Source organism: Pantherophis guttatus, chromosome 6 (genome assembly GCF_059756535.1).
Source record: "Pantherophis guttatus breed Tessera chromosome 6, ASM5975653v1, whole genome shotgun sequence".
NCBI classification, from domain to species: domain Eukaryota; kingdom Metazoa; phylum Chordata; class Lepidosauria; order Squamata; family Colubridae; genus Pantherophis; species Pantherophis guttatus.
Window position 1 is genome coordinate 26,606,793 of NC_142068.1, and position 19,296 is coordinate 26,626,088.

Sequence of the window (19,296 nt, forward strand, 5' to 3'; positions counted from 1 at the left end):
AGGTAGAGGTAAATGGATAAGATCACAACCTTTCTTTATGATGACCTCCTCATGATGGAACTCCTTATCCCGAAGGTTCATAAAGTTTCCTGCTTCATGGTGCTCAGATAATCATTAAGGACAGTTTTATTTCACCAAACCTTCAACAGCAGTAAAGTGTTACAGATACCCATCTTAGAGTGATTGATATATTATTATTATTTATTTGTATAGAAAATAATATATTATTATTTCTTTTGTACCTTGGTGGCTATAAACACTATTAAATAAGTAAATAAATATTCATGGCATGGAACACTGTTTTATATTATGCACTCTGACCTGAGAGACAAGATTTACAGATAATTAGAAAGCTTTGGGAAATGCATGGATTTTATGTTCTCCCCACCTCACTTGGGTTTTGAAATAGAAATTGTATATCAATCATGGTGATAAACATTTACTAAAAGACAACAAAATAGTGATAATTGGACAGGGAATACATGTTCATGTTGAAAATATTCTCTGTAGCTACTCTTTTATTTTACAAAGCAATGACAGCACACTATTATTAAAGGCTCTTAATAAAAATAGATGCACATACAGCTAGTATCCATTTGCTCCTTTTCATGTTACTTAATTCTGCTTTCAGAAATGTACTTTGCACATCATTAGATAGATGTAACGTGGGTAGACTGTGTTGTTGAGGTTGCTATGGTTACACTTTTTAATGAGTTGGAGACTTTATTATCAAAGTTAATACATTCATAATTACTGCTTCTCTTTTTTACAGAACCCTTATTCTTCCACTCCACCCCCATAAAAATATCAGATTCATATTGAATTCAATGCCCACAATTTGAAGGACAGAACAGCAAACATGATGGACTAACCAGAGACAGAGTCCGTGTGTGTAAATATTATGAAAAAAAATATCTCTATTAGCAAAATGCCATGTGCACAATGCATTCATGTCACCCACAAACATTCACCATGTGATCCTAATCTACTTTTAAAAGAAATGTTCAGATGTAAGAACAATCACTTGCTGCCACAGCTTGATTCAGATGATTAAGGCTTTCTCTGTCTTTTTTCCAATTCACACTTTAGAACAAAGAATGGTAAGAACATTCATGACTAGAATTTTTCTAAAGAAGAACAAGAATTGAATCCCCAGGTGTTTTCATACAGCCAGGGGTCAAAATCAAAGCACATAAAATTATCCAACCTGATACTGCAAGTATGTATATTTATGAAGTGGTACTTTATTTTAGGTGCTGCTCCTCTAAAAAAAGTGGCTTTTAAAATCCTTTCATGTTTTATGAAGCAATCTTAGAAACCTGATAATTCGGTATCATTAAAGATTATCACAATGTGCTTCAAAACAAAGAACGATTGAATGAAAGAGGAATCGTTAACAATGATTAAAATGTTAGGACCAGCATTCACAAAGTTCTTCATTTTTTAAAACTGAAAAATCCTAGGCTTTGACTACAGAAAAGCAGTCAGTAGTCCAGTAGAGACAGTAGTCCATAATGCCAATATTGTTCTTGGAGAAAGAGTCAAAATTGGCAAAATAGCGGCCCCATCTTTGCAAACCAAACCATGTAGCTTTTACTGGATATTTGCATTGTCATTTCACACATGCCACCTTCTATTTCAAACTTGGGATACTAGCAAGTAGACTCAATGATTCATATAGAAAAACAAGTTATAGGTACAGTAAGTGATAGGTTACTCATTTACAAAAGGGCAGGCTCATTTACAAAAGGGCAGGGCACCAACCATCTTGCAGATTTTGACACATATCCCTGCAGAGATGCATATATATATATTATATATATGCATTAATATCTTTACTTAAAAAAAAAAAATTAAAATGCTAATTCCAACAGAGTCTGAATTATACCCTTCCTCTCTCCTGCTATGCTCTTAATGAAAATCACCTCCTACCCAATAAGCCCCTTAAAGCAACTGTATCCACGCAGACTTCCAATCATATTTCATTTTTTGAATCAAATTGATATAGAAGTTACCTAAATGGAGAGGCAACTTCAGTAATATATATTACCCTGTTTCAATAAATACAGTATGTTCCCTGCATTTCAAACTTTGAATTATGGCAATCTAATGCCAAAAATTAATATCAGAAAGAACAAGCTGTAGGGCACCAAGTTGCACACAGCTCTCTTGAGGATTGTAAGGTCAAAGCTGCAGACATCCCCCCACTCGATTATCTTAAATTAAGGTGCAAAGCATGTACTTAATACCACAGCTGTCTGATACTTATGAGCATGGCATTTTTGAATTAAATTTGTGCATATATGTCTTTGCAACTATATATGCTAATATTTTGTGTGCAGTTAGGTATCCTTGAAATGTGGGGTTCCTAATTTCTTAAAACAACTGTTTACCAATTGTGATTAAGCCCTACCCCATTTATCAATTACTGTCTTCTGTGAATTTGGCCACAGTAAGATAATTCAATCATTTTATTTGGGTAGTAAAGTCATGGTAAAACATTTTCTTTCTAAAATGTGACATTTATGCTGACCTTAAACCATTGCTGATATCAGCTTTCTAATAAGAAAAGTTTCTTGAAAGTTCTTATTTAACAGTAAGGTTGGAACCTTGCTAGCCATGCCAAAACTAGCTTTCTTTTACAATCCCATACCTTTTTAAAAAAAACTAAGTTAATATAAATTGGAATATTTACTATGATTTGTTTTAAAATATTGTAACTTAATTGCATGTTATTTCATAAGATGAATTGGAATTTAGATATCGTAACTTAAGATTTACATATGATAAAAATGTGATTATACAATATGAAGACATAATAGGTAATGCTTTAAATTAACATCTCTTGTATAACAAAGTTCATAATCTCAATCTTTTTAAAGAGGGTTTGAACAAGTGTTATAGTAATTGTTTAGCCATAGAACAGCCATAAACTATTAAAGATGTATATATTATTGTTTCTCTAACACAATGGCAGTCTACAATTTATTACAAAAATTTACATATTCTGGTTGCTTTTCTATTTGAAAAACTCAGTGAGAATGCTATTGGTTTCCTGACTATTTTCTAAATATTAATTCCCATCAAATGATATCTTCAACTGATTTTAAATATATATTCCACAATCTGCTTCTGAAAGAATTGTTAAGACAATAGTCTGTTTTACCCTTTATTTATTAATCAATTTATGAAATCTGTTGAAATTATGCAGTTATAAATATTCTGAGTATAAATAATTAGGAACAAGTCTAATGTTGTAGCTGTTGGTAGGAATATCCTGAAGGATGCAGATAAAATTTAAGCTTTGTTTATTGTTCAGAAAATATTTATATACTTGGAGATTATTATTACTAGTAATCTTTGGACCCAATAATCTTTGGATTTAAACATGATCCAAAAAGAACATATCTTTCAAAGTGAATGAGAACATTTCAATTCCCCTCCCCCAACATAAAAGCGGAATATTAAGATGTGGACAAGATTACCTCTAAAATTGCAAAGAAGATGCAATGTGGTAAAAAATGAATATTGTATCAAGGCTGATATACTGCCTTTGTTGATTCCATTTACATATTTTAAACATATTGATAAATTACATTCTTGTTTATTTTTCCTGCTAGTTACAACTTTCATATTATGAACTTGAATTTAGGAATGACACAAAAAAGCAAAAATGCCAGTTGGAAGATTCTGCATTACAGATCTTCATCTGATGGCAGCTTGGTCAGAAGACTATTGCAACCATGTTCTAAGTTGAAAATTGTGATAGTGAAACATGTGAAAATCATTAAGTTCTATGCAAATATTCAGCTTTATCTTCACTCTAATATTAATGTTTGTCACGATTTTGTAAAAGATTTGATGATGTTATCCATTCAGTTATGTCTGACTCTTGGAGATTCTGTGGGCCAGGTCTCTCCACGTTTTCCAATCTTGCACTACTTCTTTGAATTGTTCTATACTCTGACTGATGTCAGCTTTGGTGGCTGGGTTTTCTTTTACCACTAACTCTTCCAATCATAATTGCTTTCTCCAGTGAATTCCCCACATGACATGGCCGAAATAAACGAGATGCTTTGTGATTTTGCCTTCCAGTTATGTGCTTCAGGACTTGCTTGTTGGTCACCTTTGCTGTCAAAGAAGTAATAGATGTAGGTGAATTATATGGCAAAACATGTATATCTTTCTCAGCTTTCACCATCTATCCTGTCTCTCATTTTGTGGTAAACGCTATATATATCCTTTTAGCCTACTCCTTTCTGAGGGAAATATGGACTGCTATTGATATCAGATTGTGGGAAAGACATGGTTTCATTCAATAGAAGATGTTTAATAGAATCTCGATGAAGGAGGAGGAGGAGGAGGAGGAGGAGGAGGAGGAGGAGAGAAAATGAGATCACATAATAGTTTGCTCTGTTAATCATCAGTGAACAGAAAGCTTGAATACTGGGTTATTAAGTGATTTCTTGAGTAAATTGAGATATTGTAATTTTATCTGGATGACACTAGAACTGACATTTTGAAGGCATTTAAGTGGCAGCAACAGAGTACTCTTACTATACAGCCTGTTCACTTAACCAAGACAAGCATTTTGTGCTAATTTGTAATGACATCCTCAACAATACATACACAATTAAACGCTAATGAAGAAATCAATATTTTAAACCAGGAATGACAGTACTTTGAAATAGAGGATGAAATAAGTGTTCAGTGTATCACCATCTTTTCAAGTCACAGATCAGAGTTAACACAAATTCCTTCCTTCCACTGCTGTAAAAACTACAGTGCAATAGCATCAGATAAAAAGTCCAATATCCTTTATTTGGTGATATAATTAATTAATACACTGATAATTCACATAATGAACCAAACCCTTAGATGCATTGAATTTAATACTGTTTGAAACTACATTTCCAGAATTCCCAGCCAGTATTTTGTTCCAACTTACTTGGATTTGAGTCCTATTTATCCAAGTTTAAACTGATCAATCCTACTTTCTTATCTTGGGATATCTATGACTCTTAAAATTATAGGCTTTACAGAAGGATTTATTACTGCATCAAATATTTGTGCAAGCCTTTTGGCATCACAATGTTTTACAAAAAAGCCAATCTGGTCAAGTGATTAAAGCATCAGGCTACTGTAGAAAGTTCGCACCCACCCCTCTCCTAGAAGAATGAAATATTTTGAGAAATATTAAAAAGCAGAATATTATATCTCCCTAAAGGAGAAACATGCTCTTGGAGAGCAGCCCCCACCTTTCTTAATAACCCCAGCAGGACTGGGCCAGCCTATCTACAAGACAAAAGAACTTCAGCCTCAGGGTGATGGGATTAGCCCTCACTCAAGATCCAAACCAGGGCAAAGCCATTAAGACACAATAGGACTTGCCCAACACCCTTTCAGAACATAAGCCTCTTCATTGCATCATCCAGCAAGCTTCAACCAAGCTTGACTAAGAAAGCCTACAAGGTTAGCTATGACCCCTACAGCAGCTAATAACTTGCACAGGAACAGGATGCTCAAGGACAAGGCCCAAGAGTAGGTATAAATAACCCTCACTCTCCACTCTATCTGATCAGCTGCCCAGAACCTCAAACCCATGTGGTTCTGTTCATCAATAAACCATCTTTTCAATCAGCCTCCATGTTTCCAGTGTCTTTCTCCCCACTTGGAACTGAACCAGATGGATATTTCCTGCAACATTAGAAACCAGGAGACCATGAGTTCCAGTCTTGCTTTAGGCATGAAAGCCACCTTCTCTCAGACAATGATTTACAATGATTTCAGGTAAATATTTCCAAATAAGTTTGCCTATAATTGTACTATTACTATTTTAAGCACTAATTTCAAAGCCACCAAACTGGCTTTAAATTTGCTTCGATTACAACCGTAGAATTATATAAGATTGAATATGATCAGAATATCAGTGCCACTATCATAATCATTTGTGTGATTACATCTGGAATATTTTGTGCAATTTTGGTTGCCACACTTAAAAATTTCTGTGAAGTTAGAGAAGCTTCAGAAGATTTCTGTGAAGTTAGAGAAGCTTCAGAAGAATGCAACTAAAATTGTTAAGGAAGTTGAATAGCTTCCCAACTGAGATATTTGGGGCATTTTAGCCTAGAAAGGAGGCAAATGAAAAGGGACATGATTGAGGTGTACAAAATTATGCATGGAGTGGATAATATAGGCAGGAAAAGCTATTTATTCCTTCCCTCAGGGTGAAATGCTCCCAGTTCGGACTGGCTTGGGCGAGTAGGTAGCGATGATGGTCAGTGATTTGGAGTATTGGTAGCAATGGAAACTGGAGGCTCCGCCCACCCGCCCCATTCGGTACTGGAGTCGCTCACTCTCCTTCTTGAATGAGCCGCTCTGGTCTACGCGCCGGCTGTGCAAGCACACATCCAACCTGCCACTGAATTAAATAAACAGTGTGCGCTTGCGCAGCCAGCATGTGGACCAGAATGGCTCATTCAAGAAGGAGAGTGAGTCTCCGATACCTTTCAGGTGCTTGCCTTCCCTGACAGCCAGCTGTGGGAGAAAGGTGGGCAGTAGGACTCGGGGAATGGTGCATTCCCCGACTCCGGGGATTGGGGCGGGCGGGTGGAGCCGCTGGAGAAAGGTAAGGACATGCTGGCAGAATAGAAATTTAAAAAGTTTTTCTACCTGGTTCTGTGGGCGTGGCTTGGTGGGAGATGGTCTTGTGACTGAGTAGGCGTGGCTATGAGTGACTTTGAGTTGGCCATGCCCACTCAGTCACAGGACATCCCCCCATCAAGCCACACCCACAGAACCAGTAGGGAAAAATTTTAGATTTCACCCCTGCCTTCCCCACATATTAGAACTAGAGGCCATTCAAGAAATCAAGTCCTAGAAGAATCAGGACAGACAAAAGGAATTTTTTTTTTTACTCAACACATAATTCAACTTTGGAACTGACTTGAGCCGGTTCATAGAAGTCATGGTGATCAATGGCTAAAGACCATCTGCTGGAAGATAGCATTTTCCTTGTGCAGTTGTCTGGCCACTGTGAATGTGATTAGATTGGCCACTGGATTAGGTAGATCACAAGTCTGATCCAGAAGGCCCCGATCATGTAATATTAGAGTGTGTATCTGTTTATTTAAGTGTTCCTTACCTAATCTTAGTTTAACAGGAAAAAAATGTCATGTATCTGTTGAAGCAGTAAGACTCCTTCAACAGTAAGGCTCCCTCAACAGTTAACCCTGTTCAAATAAATGGACAATTTTAAGTTACTATCTCAGTGTCAATTATACTGAATAGGAACTCTTAACGAGACAGCAGTAAATTAGCATGTTAAAAGTAGAATAAATTGTCAGCAAATATACTGTGGTCCATATCAGCGGGTCAATGTCCCAGCCTCTTTTACTGTTTTATGGACTGTTTATATTAAAATAAAAATTATGTCTATTTTTGTTTGCAATATGTAACATTCAGTGGTGGGATTCAAGTAATTTAACAACTGGTTCTCTGCCCTAATGATTTCTTCCAACAACCAGTTTGCCAAACTGCTCAGAAAGTTAACAATCGGTTCTCCCGAAGTGGTGCGAGCTGGCTGAATCCCACCACTGGTAACATCCTTTCATGGAAGTAGTTGTTAACTTATTTTAAATGAGAATTACATTCTTTGTGACTTAAATTTCTCAAATGCTAGCCTTTTCTAAACATCAATCTCCTTAAGTAAACTTTTATCCTCCCCATACTTTGCTTTTGAGGGATGGTAATGATATGCAACTTGTTTACTTCATCACATTCTTTCACAGAAAATGGTGTATATGTGTATGTGTATGTGTGTATCTCTGAAGCTTTTATCACAAAAAGCTACAAGAAGAATCTGTGAGTGCCTAACTTTGGACAAACCCCAGATCTATGACACAATCTTTTTCCATTCCTGGCTATAGACTTATTTATTTACTTAAATCATTTTTTTTTAAAAAAAATTGATTTATATGCCGCCCTTCTCCATAGACTCAGGGCGGCTTACAATGCGTTGTTTCTCCTTCACCGTAAAATTCATGGAATTTAAAATAAGAATTTTTAAATTCTGGCTTGACTTTCAAGATATCTGAAATTTTCTACACATTTTCTAGGACTACCAGATCTCTGCTGAAAAGCTTCAGATGACCACTGAATGGAAGCAAAAGGTGTTTGTAACTTTGGAGTGATCTATGGTTGTCAGCCCAGATGGTGGCTTTAATATTTGCTGATCATCCATAAACTCAGATCAGATTTCATAGGATTGTAAGATTTAAATAAATATCATACTCATACTTTATAATGATGTCTGTATGTGTATGTATAGATATTATTAGATACACACAGATAAGATACATACATACACATAGATACATTTAGTCATAAATTCCAATAATGACTTAAGTAGAATAATGACTTATGACATTAATTATAGTATAGTCCAGAGATTAAATTTCATTCCAGTAATATTCTTTTATTAGCATATCTCACAAATATGCAAAATACTTAAAAAGGTCAAGAATATCTGTATTTTAAAGTTGTGATTGTAAACATCTAATATTTTGCCAACATCAATTCTAGCAATGCCAGCCATAAATTGTTAGCCAATATTATAATATATTCCTGCGTTATTATTAGATTTATTAATTTTATTGATAGGAAAGATGTACTTTCATCTGTTACTCAGAATATGGATGAGGAGATCAGTAAAAAATATTAGTTTAAAATTTTTATTTCAGTACAACCAGCTATATTTTAAGTTTACTGTTAATTCTTTTTAAAGAAACAGGTATGAAGTTCTTGACTTCTCAAAATTTTAGATAACATGTACTTCTGGGTGCCTGGATTTTTATTTTGTTATATATTATATATTTAAGTAGGGGGGTCCTTCCTTTTTCTGTAGACTACAACTCTTTTCCTCAGTCACATGTGTCAAAGAACACAGCACTTGAAGTAAAGAAATGTGTTTTCCATATTTTAAGCCTGCAAAAAATTGATGCATTTGAGTAAAAGTACTGTATAAAGATGTATTATCTTATTGTACCAGAAGGCTGCCTTCAAGTCAAATTTTCAGTTGGGAAATTACATGTAGTAAATTTTATGTGACAGAATGCTATTCTCTATAATGGAATAAAATAAAATAAAAAATACAATTGCAAGCACTATATCTGTCAATTTGGTTCATTTTATGACAGATTTTAGCTTTGTTTTATGCACACGAGTAAGCTAATGTGTGAAAATTATCATCTTTCTTGCTGTGACATTTTGCTTATCCTTTGCTGCTCTTTTAAGTAGAAGCTTATCTGTAGCGCTCTTTAGTTAAACATCAGCGACCCGAGAGAGGACCTCAGTAAAGAAGTGACACAGTGATTTACTATTCCTTTTCATCTCAGCCAAAACCTGGGCATAGTAATAAACCAGATGAGAAGCAATACATTGACACATAATCATAATAAGATGGAGTACTGTTGAGTAGTTCCTGGTCCAGGAAAGTGGTGATCAAACAAATTCTGGAAGAGGTCACACTCATTTTATTTATTTATTTATTTATTTATTTATTTATTTATTTATTTATTTATTTATTTATTTATTATATTTCTATATCGCCTTTCTCCCATAGGACTCAAGGCAGTGTATAGTCAAGAAAAATATAGATACACAAACATCATAAAATTGCTAATCTTGAAAGATCAACTTCACTGTTTGGAGGTGTTCCTTGTGCCAACTATTCTCCCTATAAACATAAGTGGTTCTTCTGGCCAAGAACTCCACATATAGATTGATATATTAGTTGGGTCTTTTCTGAGTAGAGAAAGTATTATGATTTATACATGCAGTCATAAACTGATTACTGCAATGCATTATGGGACTATCTTTGAAAACATTTAAAGATACCAATTAATCCAAACTAGCACTTGTGATTAATGAGATGCAAGTGCTTTGATAGCTGTGTAGGCTATCAAGCCAGTTCTGGGTCCTTTTTAGAGTGCTGATGTTAATCTTTAAAGTCCTGAATATCTTGCTACTAGGACATCTCAAGAAAGTTTCCTCACATTTCAGTCATCTTGAAGGCCATCTTTAGGTGACTAAGACCTTCTTAGCTATAAGTGCCATTTATAAGAATGTTCTTCCCAGACAGCCATGCCTGGGACTCACATTAATCCCTTTTTAGGATTAGGCTCTTTTACTAGCAAGGTTTACACTGAGTATCTCCATTATATGCACTCATATGATGGTGATAATGTTATCCATTCAGTTGTGTCCGACTCTTGGTGATTCTAGTTTTTTTTGTTTTTTGTTTAAATATTTTTATGCTTTAATTTAAATAAATCCCTTGCAGTTCATGGAAATAATTTAAATGGAAATGTAATGATATACAATAAATGGTACAATATAACATAATTGTAACAAAAACCCTGCCTGAATCCATGACCTAGAGTCTAGAGCAGGCGTGGGCTTCAAAAATTTTAGCAAGGGGTTCTCTGCCCAATTGCTGGATGGGTATGGTCATGAAAGGACGGAAGGAAGGAAGGAAGGAAGGAAGGAAGGAAGGAAGGAAGGAAGGAAGGAAGGAAGGAAGGAAGGAAGATTTCTTTCAAAAATGACTCTGAGCTGATAGGAAATACTAGCTGGCTGCAGCTCATGATTTCTCTGGAACGGTATATGATATACCCTGAACTATCAAACATCTTGGATCATTCTCATCAATTAATCTTCTATGAAACTGACACCTATCACTTATGGGATGTATGGTCAACAAGATATTTTTGAGAGCAGACCTATGATAACTGATATTTTCCAACATATTATTGACATAAGCCCTCACCTGAAAATTAAGGAACTTATATTTCATCTAATGTTTAATAGACACATTTCATTTCATTATGAAAACAGATAATCTTTGTTATAATAACAAATGTATCTCTGAGGGAGGTAAGGGTGGTTCAAAAATATGAAATTAGATAGGTAGGTAGGTAGGTAGGTAGGTAGATAGATAGATAGATAGATAGATAGATAGATAGATAGATGATAGATAGATAGATAGATAGATAGATAGATAGATAGATAGATAGAGCTGTCTAATGGCTTAAAAATAAATCTGTCAATTAATTTAATGTGCCAAGACTAAACTGGCTAATTGAAATATTTCATAGAGCTCCACAATGCTCCTCAGTCAAATGAACTGAGGTAATTAATTCTAAGGTGTAAAACACTTTGTTAAAGCAAGGACACCTGCTTCTCAAACCTCTAATTGCGAACCTACAGCATAGGACAATAGAATGGGTGTTGTGTAATTGATAATGTTTTATGTTCTATGTTTAAAATATGGGTGAATAGGGAACTGGAAACTAAATCCTGCAAGAAATAGGTACATTCAGCCTTGAGAAGAAAAGACCAAGGGCAATATGATTCCATTCATGAGGTACCTGATATGGCTGTGCAGTCTTTGAAATTGATTTTGGAAGAAGTATTTTAGACTAAGTCAAGTACAGCAGCTGTCTGCTATTCATTAGAGCAGGCTTTTTTCCAGGCTCCTTTTATGAAGTGAATAATCATTAAAGCAGAACCTATTTAATGCAACTCTTAAAACAGCAGCATTTTCTTTTACAGGCATTCATGAGGAAAGAATGCTGTGCTTTAATGAACAGCAGAAATGTCAAAAATACTTCTTCTGAATCATTTATGAAGCTTGCCCTGACCTAGTATCTGAAAGGAGCCCATGTAGAAGAAAGCAAAAATCTGTTCTCCACCATTCAAGAGTGATGGACATGAAATAGGCAGATTGTGGTTGAATGGTATGTAAGCCATGCTACCTGCAAGACAGTTGGATATATGTCAGCCAATTACGATAGGACATGGTAAGTTTCCCTTCGATGGAAATGTTCAAGCAAAACTTTGACCACCACACATTAAATATAAAGCAGGAGTGCCCTTGTGGAGAGTCTCCATGTCCCAACTGGTCTTTCCAACTTTGTACACCTATGATTTTATTTCTTCCAAGTAGTTCAGGGTAACATATATGGTCCCTACACCCCTATTCCATACACAAAACCTGTGATAGAGTAATTTGTTGCATAGTATGTCATTATGGGATGGAAATGTGGGGTGTATAGATGCTGTCTATTAGCCACTTTCCTAGGAAAACTACATTGTCAGCTTAGCCACACAATATTTAGAAAGCCAAGGAATTTTCACAAATCGGGAAAAGATCTTGGGAAATGAGCAAGACTTTGGGAAAGCAAATGAATCCCTAGAAGAAATTATGTATATTGCCTTTCTTATATCAAAATTCCATTGTTTTTGCTATTTTGTTCCATTAGTATACTCCAAAAGTGTGACTGACTCACAAGGCAAATTTGTTATATCCCAAGAAAGACTTGGCTGATCTATCTGATCATATGTATATTTAATTTATATAAATCAATAAAGAAACTCCAAGTCTTTTTAGGTCTGACTTTGTCTCCAACACTATCAATAAACTAATTTCTGCTTTAATGTATATTGCACTAGTCTCTAGTTCAAATGGACTCCTAAATTATATCACTATCTTACCAATCAAGGATATATACTCATCTCTAGCTTTTCCACCTTTTCTGAAATTTACCTCAGTAAATACTGTTAGCACATCTAGGAAAGCTAGATTTCCATTTCACCAGTGGTGAGGTCCAGGTTTTTTAAAAGGTGATAATTAAAATAGACTGAGGAGTTCAAATCCAATTCTAATTCAACAATACTTCTCTCTTAGGAGATTGTTTTCAAATAATATTAGTGCAAGACTTGTTAATACATCTAGATTGAAAGATAACCATCTGGGATTAGTCTATCATTTAAATGTATAACCCTGTTGACCTGAGAATGGGCTTCAAAAATCTGAATAGCAGAAATAAAACATGAGAGTTCATAAGCCTATCCCACAGGGACCACGGCTGAGTTTTCACGTGACTTTATTGTATCCCTTCTACTGTGCCTTTCTGCTGCTCAGTGACATCATTATGTCAGAAATAAGCTAACAACACAGGCAGCAAAGCAACAATGGGAAGGAGTCTTATCATAAAAGAGGGTTTCCTAATTTCCTTTTGAGGAAGGAAACTTGCTGAACTGGCAAGCAGTGACAACACTGAGGATTTTTCATCCCAGAAAACAACCACGAGCATTGTCTTTCTAAAAGAATTATTTTGTAGATTATAATCTAAGCATTTCAATCCACTAAATGGTGAAACTGAGCTTTGTGTTAAATTCTACTCTTTTAAAATGGTACTTTAAAACATTTCTAATATGATAATTTAGAAATGAACTCTTTGTAGCCTTTCTATTATTCATTTCTACCCCTCTCTTTTTTAAGGATGTCCTTTCATGATTACAGGATACTCAATAATAACAGAGGAAGATTGGCACATTCTCCCTGAATGCAGCATCACCTGCATCTTAAAATAGTTCACTGATTTCTATGGCAGTTTTCCGATGTCAGTGTGCTATTTTTCAAAACAAAAAAGTTCTATCATTTGGAATTTAAAGGAAAACACGCCCTAATATGCATTAGAATTAAATAATAATCTGAAGCAATAGGCTAGAGAGATGTAAACCACATCCTTATTATCAAGCATTTGTTGTATATTTGTAAAAATGACATAATTCAAAATTAGAAAGTGTTTTTGAGGAACAATAGAAAATAAGTAGAAAGAGAATAACTAGCAATGAAAGAAACACTTTTTGCCTTAATAAAGCAGATAATTCCTACTAAATTTTATTTTCCTCAGTCTTGTCTTTATCCCTTTTATTTGTTTGATTTGTTTTTAATGGCCTACCCAATGTTATGATTACAAACTAAGAATAAAAAATAAAAAAAAATAGTTTTAAAAAAATCTCATGATCATGTCTAATTTTTCGTCTTTATACTTAAATTCATTTCTATGTGTACCTTTTCGTAATATAGGAATTAAAAGAAAACCAGAAAGCTGCATACAAAATTGACTTTGTAAAGGCACAGATATGAAAATTTGTGATTTTCAAATTCGATACATTTCATTATTATACAAACTATAGTATGTCCTAATTCTTAGCTGAGGGACTGAATCACAAATGTCTGTGATGGCAAACCTATGGCCCTCTCTGATGGCACGTGAGCCGTCACCTCAGTTCAGCTCTGCCACACATGTGCACATGCCTCCCGCTGGCCAGTTGGTCTTCAGCTCTGCTGTGTATGTGTGGGGGGGTGGGTCGTGTGCAGGGGGTGCATGTACATGTGTGGGGGGTGGGGCACATGTGGGGTACACACATGCATGTGCGGGGCACGTGTCAGAGGGTGCATGTGCATGAGCTGTGGGTGGGTGTGGGGGCCGTGCACGCATTGCATTTTGGGGGTTCTGGGGCACTCATGCACATTTGGGTACTCAGTCTGGAAAAGATTAGCCATCACTGACATATGTGTTTCTGCAGTTTGGAAAGACTTCAGCATAGCATCTAAAATGCTTTTTATCTAATTAGGATTTTTTTTCTTCAGTGCCTCAGAACTAAAAACAAATCAGCAATATTTATTATAGTGTATGCTGAGTCTGCTCACTGCCAGGAATTTGATCCCGACCAGCTCAAGGTAGACTCAGCCTTCTATCCTTCTTCAGTTGATAAAATGAGGACCCAGATTGTTGGGGGCAATATGTTGACTCTGTAAACAGCTTAGAGAGGACTGTAAAGCACTATGAAGTGGTATATAAGTGTAAGTGCTATTGCTATAGTTAATATGATCACATATACAGATGTTGTGACCATGAAGGGGGATATTTTAAAACACCAGAATTGGAGTTTCCACCATTTCCAGTTTACATTCATTGGAATTGGATAGCTTCTAGTTAGTGCTAATTGAAAATGGTAGCTGTGTTAGTTGTATGACATGTTTAACCAAAGAAAAGCTGCCAGTCATGGATAAGAAGACATGGAGAATGAGGAAAGTAAGAGTAACATCAATATGATATGGAAAAGAACTTTTATTGTTGTGCATTCTTGTCTTTTACTTCCCCCAGGGCGAATCACAATTTTGGTATGTGGAATCTCGTCAACCTGTAAAAGTTTATCCTGAGCAAATAAATTCAGTGGTCACTTTCTTAGCTGGTTATATAAAATGTCTCTTTGTAGATTGCTGACATTCAGAATGCAGCCAATTAAATCTGAGAGGTGAGAATCCTCTTGAATGCATTTTATGACTTATATCAGCAGGTAAAAAATGTTTTGACAACTGAGATGGTGATGCGTGAAGCCAGCATAATTCCTCTGAGAGTGGCAAATATTAGTTCTGTAGCCTGCTCACTGTGCTAACATTTCAGTCTGCAAAGAATAAAAATAAAAAGAAGCCACAGCTCTGGAGACACACTGTGAGGAGATAGGCTGTGGAGATGAGGTGCCATTTTAATGTATTCAGTTTTCTTGGTACAGATTGTCACGCCGAGCTTTCAGTCAATCAGCTTCTAACTAGCACTAACTGTGGTGTGAGCTCTTACCCCTTTTTTTCTGCTGCAAATATTAGTGCTTAAAAATACCAAATCAAAACAACTCACACAGCTGGAATCTCTACCATAATTACAATGGACAGCTGGGCCTCAACATTGGCTGTAGCTGTGAGGAGGGCATGTGTATTCAGGTGTTCTGTTATTTGCTTACAGTGCAGTGTTTAGTTCCCGGTTGGCCTCCTCTAGCTGTGAGACACTGGCTACAAATACAGGTAAGACCTACTTAAAGAAAGGGGGAGATATTTGACAGGCAGTGACATCTGCCATGTCCACCATACCCCTGCTGTGATGGAGTGAAGGGGAATGAATTTTGACTTTAGGGTTTCTGTATCTTATGCAGCTGCCCAAGCCACAAAGCTCAGGCACAGCCTCCTTTTTGAATAAAACAACAACATCCATTTTCTTATATTTTTAAAAAAATCAATTTTTAAAAAATTCAGTTCAGTCTCATATCCCATATAAGCACATTTGACAAATCTAGGCTTATACAAGTGTTGAATGACCTGACTCATTTACAGCTTAATTTGTTTTCTCCACATGTATGGTAATTCAATGCACTTGAAGGGAATGAGATGGAAAAGAAGAAATGGTTATTTGACAGACATGGTATAGAGGAAAAACTGCATTTATCCATTCATCCAATGGGATGTGTTTTTTCAATGTGGTTAGCCGTGAACAGTAATCTGTGGCAGATTTATATGGGCATTATATCATTGTATCCTATCAGTATGGCTAGTTTCTCCTTCAGGAAACATATGATATATGCTTCATCCTACCGTTCTAATATTTCGGTGTTCAAAACCATTCTTCCTTGCCTATTGTTAGAATGGGTCTGCTCTGTGTGGTGTATTGCATTTAAAAACTGTGAGGTTACAGTGCTCCTTATTGGTGTGCATCTCCTGCTAATATTTTAATTCAGTTCTTGACTTATGTTTTCTGAGCAGCAGTTTCATTTGGGACAAAATGCCATATTTTGATATTTCTTTAAAATATAGGTGATGATGGGGCAGTTCTTGCATTTCTGTGTGTAACTACAGGTGTCTGCATATAAAAGCCAAAGATGAAGCTTTCAATATTGGAATAATGTAATTATCATAAATAGTGACCAGATGAAACTGTAAGTGGATAAAGCAGTAGAGATTGCAGTAAACATCGTATTAATTTAGGACTGTGGCCAAGATCTCCCAACTGGACCATTTGTTTTCAGTATCTTATGTTGCCATGCGCTGCTTCAGGTCAGTTAGCAGACATGAGATTTTGTAGTACCGAAACAGGTTTTCCTCTGTCTACTATTAGAACAAAACTCCTGAATGAGTCATTATCATACCATGCTTGTTGGCTTCCTGGATGGGTCTAAACTGGCAACCTTTAATTGCCTATTAAAGATCATCATCATATACATGTGTGGCAAATATTTTGTGCTCATCGGCAAAATAGGGGGCTACTAAAAGTATGAGGGGATGAGGTTGCTTAGTGACTGAAGACGCTGAACTTGTTGGTTGGAAAGCTGACAGTCTGGGTTCAAAACCTGAGCTCTGTGCAAAAGGGTGAATTCCTTCTACTTGTCCCAGCTCCTGCCCACCTAGCAATTTAAACACATGCAAATGCGAGTAGATAAATAGGTACCACGATAGTGGGAAGGTAACAGTGTTAGGTTGGCCACATGTTGGCCACATGACTACAAAAATGTCTTCAGACAATGCTGACTCCCTCAACAAAGAAATGGAGATGAGCACTGCCCCCTAGAGTTGGAAATGATTGGACGGGAATTTTTTACCTTTAATACTTATGAAAGGCATTGAGAGTACATTTGTTGAAAATGGCTATGTACAAACTATATACATGTATGTATATTAAACAGATACCTGTGTGTATTCTTTTCCTGTATTATATAACATTATACTAGTTGTGTTTGATACACTTGTTGTAAAATATCAGTTGCATTTATAGAATTTAACATTTTGTACAGAGACATCATTAGAATTATAAACATTTAAAAGAATAGTAAGAATCCAAAATATTACCTTTCTCTCTATTCCAATTTCCACAAATATTATAGAGTTTGATATTCATTTGGGAGGCTCTTAGCTCTTTCAAGTGTCCAGGCATCATATCAAAATCTAAAAATTACATATAAACGTGTAGGAGAACCATCCCTATTAGGAATGCCACATAACTAGAAATATTTTTGTACACACATATTAAACATACTTCATCATTTTCTTGAAGATCTCACCTTGTTTTAAAAACCATTGAAATAAAATCATAAGTGTATTAGTCATATAACATTTGAAATCTTCATAAATATCTGCATGCAAAATTACAACAGAATGTCAATAGTGTCTCCAATTATAACAGCACATATTCATGTATCCTTGTCTAATACTAGCTTTTTCTAATAGAGTGTATTTTTATGGATTGCATTTCCATATTTTTTTAAAAAAATATTTTTCTATTTCTTGGACATATAGTTGCAGAAAATAAATGAGGTGTGACCTATAAATAAATAAATGCACGCCTTCCCCAATCTGTTATTTCTTTATTATTTATGGAGTACATTATACACTCTTTATTAAGCTATATTAATCTTCATGTAACACTGAGAACTGAGAAAATATAACTAAGATTGAGGCAAGGCTATTCCAAGCAAAATTCATATAGTAATTACTTAAAGGTTTTGAAACCTTTCTGTAAAATGTATTTCACAGTACTAATTCCATGCCTGAATCACATATTAAAAGTTATGTATATTCATCAGTGCCCCAAGAACAAAAAAAAAATAAAACCCATTTTCCTGAACCCTTTTCCCTTTATTTAATGCAAAAAGATAAGCCTTAGCCTGATATCATATAGTAGACAAGCTACTCATAAAATACAATGTTCTTCAGGATAAAACTGTCAAGTTGTCCATTGATTGTGAAATTAGGTTATACTGAGTACAACTGCTTAGTTATTTCTAAAAGGAAACTGAGCACATCCGGTATAATCCCATGACTGGCTCTATAGTTAGGAGCGGGATATGTCTGTGGCAATGCTGCTCTGAAAAATTACAAGGGTCAGCAAACCAACTGGGGGAAATGGCTACACATCAGAACTCTGTTTCCTCTTTTCACAGCATTCTTACATGCTCATAAACAAGGAACTACTTCATCAACAGTTATTTTTGCCTTCTGTTCAAAGCTCCCCCCATGATATTATTGAAACAATAGAAAAACTTACTTTACCTCATCCAAAGACAGTTCATTTTGCTCTGGATAATTTTTATATCTCCACTTATCAATGAAGATAAGGCAATGTCTCTGCTTTTTTAACCAACTGTCAGGAATTTTAATTGCAGTAAACAGCTAGGAATTGTTGTGCATGACATCCAGTTGTATGTACTGGAGAAGGTATGATAGACTTGTCAGGTCAAGAAAGAGAGAAAAGGTGTTGTAAATCACTGCTGAAGCTGTATGGGTGAATAAGTTGAAATGTGGTTAGAATTCCACCAGCAACAAGTAATAACAAATTTTACTTCTGTATGGTGTTCAACTATATTTATTTATTTATTTATGTTTAAAGTAAACATTTATTTATCTGATATCAGGAAAATACACAAACACATATACATATGTAAAATTTTATTTGAAAAACTTACTGTAATCAAAACTAATACAAATTAATCTTGGAAGGTGAAAGTAAAGTAAAAAGAATAAAGAAAGAAAAGAAGTAAAGAATGAAATAAATAAACAGAAAAGAAATATATAAAGAAATGCCTTCCAAAACAAGTGTAAATAAGTTTGGTAGCTCTTCA

General features: G+C 35.3%; 1 long non-coding RNA gene across 1 annotated transcript; it reads right to left on the bottom strand.

Moving 5' to 3' along the window:
* Positions 1-3,289: 3,289 nt before the first annotated feature.
* On the bottom strand, positions 3,290-18,907 carry LOC148113063 (uncharacterized). The gene is made up of 3 exons (XR_015728498.1): positions 18,728-18,907; positions 17,528-17,623; positions 3,290-4,131 (listed from the first exon to the last, which is right to left on the bottom strand). It is a non-coding gene; the product is annotated as an uncharacterized LOC148113063 (long non-coding RNA).
* Positions 18,908-19,296: the final 389 nt, after the last annotated feature.